This window comes from Triticum dicoccoides, chromosome 6B (assembly GCF_002162155.2).
Source record: "Triticum dicoccoides isolate Atlit2015 ecotype Zavitan chromosome 6B, WEW_v2.0, whole genome shotgun sequence".
Taxonomy (NCBI): domain Eukaryota; kingdom Viridiplantae; phylum Streptophyta; class Magnoliopsida; order Poales; family Poaceae; genus Triticum; species Triticum dicoccoides.
The window spans coordinates 673098495-673102378 of NC_041391.1; positions in this window are offsets into that span (position 1 = coordinate 673098495).

Below are 3884 nucleotides of genomic sequence, written 5' to 3' on the forward strand. Positions count from 1 at the left end.
ATCGCCTGTTCCGTCTAAGCCCTCCCGATGAACACGACGATGCATTCCATTCCGACCCAGCCGGTTGGCTTCCATGAACACGACCACGACACTGTTTCTCTGTTCCGACCCAGCCAATGTACACGAGCCCTGCCCGTACGTATATATGCGTGAGTAGGCGTTCGAGGCCCCGCCCGTATGTACACATACGTGGCCATATTTTCTTTCTTGCACCCTGGCCGATGTACGTACGTGTACATGCTACATGCGCGCCTCTACTACGACATGTGCACGCCTCTACACTACTAGAAAAAGGGCTATAGATGGGATTGACACTAATGGCGCACCAGACAAGTGGTGCGCCATTAGTATATACTAATGGCGCACCACCTTCTGTTGCGCCATTAGAGTTGAAACTACTAATGGCGCACCTGGCACACGGTGCGCCATTAGTATCAATTTTTTTTGAACTAGTGCGCCTGTCCAAACATACTAATGGCGCATCCACAAGCAGTGCGCCATTACTAGTTGTAACTAGTAATGGCGCACCTGCCAGAGAGTGCGCCACTAATGTTGTTTTTTTATTATTTTTTTATTCCTTTTTTTGCAAAACTACTAATGGCGCACTCGCAACTAGTAATGGCGCACCGTGGTGTAGTGCGCCATTAGTATGTTTTTTTTGCAAAACTACTAATGGCGCACCACCAGGGGGTGCGCCATTAGTAACCTGAATTACTAATGGCGCATTTGTGGTTGGTGCGCCATTAGTAAGTGGGCAGCAACAAGATATTTTGGACAGCCTCTCCTCCCACACTCACTTTCTCCCCACTTCATTCTCTCCACCGCCTCCTCCTTGTCTCGGGTGCCTCCTCTTTTTCACCTCATTTCCATCATAAATTCATTCAAATTAAGTGGTTAAGTTACCTTGTTTTGCTAGGTAAGTAAGGGCGGAAGCTATATTTATGTTGTTCTCCCTACAACAATGTGCACATGCACTTTTTATGGCCTAGCTAGATCTATGTATGTTCGTGGTGTTGCATATGTTTGTGGTTTTGCATATGTGTTTGTGTTTAGAGGTGTACCGGTATTTGAAATGCGATAGTTGCCAATATTTTGCCGGAATGTTGATTCATTTCCGTTTCGGCGAGAATTTTGGCATTAAGCATTCTTTTTGGTCCTATTTTTAGGGAAAGTCATGCCAAATTTTTTCTTGGTTCTAAAATATCGTTTTGCTCTACCCCGCAGGCGACCATGGTCCGCACGATGACCGAAGGCATCGTGAATAGGTTTTTGAGGTCCGCGAAGGCCGAGATGCTTCAAAAGAACGAGACGGAGATAAGATGTCCGTGTCAAAGATGCAAGCTGAATAGCCTTATTGCGGACCCGGATTCCGGGCAGGTGTGGGACCACCTACTCTTGCGTGGTTTCATGGATGGCTATCGGTGGCAAGGTGATGAAGATGGCTACGAAGTCGTCCATGGGGGCCGGGCAAGAAATGAGGAAGGGCAGCAAGACAACCACCGCTGCTCGGGCGGGCGAGAAGACGAAGAATCCCCAGGAGATGATCACGACGGTGATGCTGTACACAGTCATCATGTAGAAGAAGATGCAGGACATGATGATGATGCTGGCGGAGCAGACGAAGCTGGACCATTGATGGGCTGGGTGCAGGACCCTCATATTCAAGAGCTGCTTCTCAAGCAGATGGATAACGCAAGAGCTGCCGCCCGAGAGAAAGCCAAGATGGATCAACTTGATTTAGATGCGGTTACTCCATTGTATGAAGGATGCAGGCCCGAGGATACCCGCCTGAAAGTAACGCTCATGGCTCTGGAGATGAAGGTAAAACACAAAATGACCGACGCATGCTTCGACGAGAACATGTCATTCTGGCACGAACGTCTTCCCAAGGGGAACAAGTGCCCGACCAGTTTGGAGGAGGCGAAGAAAATCGTGTGTCCTTTGGATTTACCGCACGTGAAATACCATGTGTGCATGAACATTTGCATCATTTATCGGGACGAGCACGCGGAGTCTACCATATGTCCGGTGTGCGGTGTCACTCGATACAAGAAGAGGAAGAAAGCTCCTCGAAAAGTGGTGTGGTACTTTCCGATCACTCCTCGTCTGCAGCGGTATTTCGCGGACCCTAAGGTAGCAAAGCTCCTACGTTGGCACGCGGATAGGGAGGAGAAGAAGCGAGAAGATGACGCAAATGATCCGGAGATAGATAAAAAAGACAAGATGCTGAGTCACCCTAAGGATGCGAGCCAGTGGCAAGCGTTGAACTTCGAATACCCAGAATTTGGGAACGATAGAAGGAACATCGTGCTGGGCGCGAGCACCGATGGAGTCAATCCGTTTGGCAGCCAGAGAAGCACACATAGCACCTGGCTGTGTTCGTGTGGATGTACAACCTTCCCCCCTGGTTGTGCATGAAGAGGAAGTACATTCACATGAGTATGCTAATTGAAGGGCCGAAACAACCAGGGAACGACATCAATCTGTATCTGGGGCTGCTGAAAGAGGAGATTGACATGCTGTGGAAAACGCCAGCCAATACATGGGACGCCGCAGAGAAAGAATATTTCCCTATGAGAGCCGCACTGCTCACGACGGTGCACGACTATCTCGGTTACGGATATCTTGCGGGGCAGGTAGTCCACGGATTTTCTGGATGCGTAAGGTGCATGGATGACACAACGTATCGCCAGCTAGATAGAGATCCCGGGTCTTTGAAAACCGTGTTCATGGGACATCGAAGGTGGCTTCGCGACGATGACCCGTGGAGGAAACACAAGGATCTGTTCGATGGTGAAACCGAACCCCGAAAACGCCCGTGTACGAGGAGCGGCGAGGAAATAGACAAGCTGTTGAAAAATTGGAAAGATTGCCCACTGCCGGGAAAGAAGCAAAAGGCGCCAGAGCCGCTGCTGAGGGTATGGAAAACGAGGTCTGTTTTCTGGGAGTTGCCGTACTGGAAGATCCACCGTGTGCCTCACAGCCTTGATGTCATGCATATCACGAAGAACGTGTGCGAGAGTCTGCTTGGTACCCTTCTCAACATGCCAGAGAGGACCAAAGATGGGCCAAAAGCAAGGGCAGACTTGAAATCAATGGGCATCAGGCAGGAGCTTCACGCTATATATGATGATGATGATGATGATGAGGCGAAGCAGGACACAGAAAGTCGTCGCAAAGGCAAAAAGGCCAAGAAGACCGGAAATGACTACCCTCCCGTGTGCTTCACTCTAAGTCAGGAGGAGATCGAGCAGTTTTTCACCTGCCTCCTAGGAGTAAAACTTCCTTACAGTTACGCGGGGAAGGTAAGCAGATACCTAGACCCAGCGAAGCAGAAGTTCAGCGGGATGAAGTCTCACGACTGTCACGTGCTGATGACGCAGATACTTCCAGTTGCAATCCGTGGGATCATGGACGCGCACGTCCGTGAAACGCTATTTGGCCTATGCAACTTCTTCGACGTCATCTCTCGGAAGTAGATTGGCGTGAGGCAACTCAGAAGGCTACAGGAAGAGATCGTGGTGATACTATGCGAGCTTGAGATGTACTTCCCGCCCGCATTCTTCGACGTTATGGTGCATCTGCTGGTCCATATAGTGGAGGATATCATCCAACTCGGGCCGACGTTCCTGCACAGCATGATGTCGTTCGAAAGGATGAATGGTGTCATCAAAGGATACGTTCGCAACATGTCACGTCCAGAGGGAAGCATAGCCAGGGGCTTTCTGACCGAAGAGTGCATCTCCTACTGCACGAATTATCTAGGCATCGAGAACCCCGTTGGTCTGCCCGTCAACAGGCACCTCGGCAGGCTCGCTGGATGGGGTCACCGTGAGGGTCGCCGCGAAATGCATGTCGACTTCGAGGGTCGACTCGCCGACTTT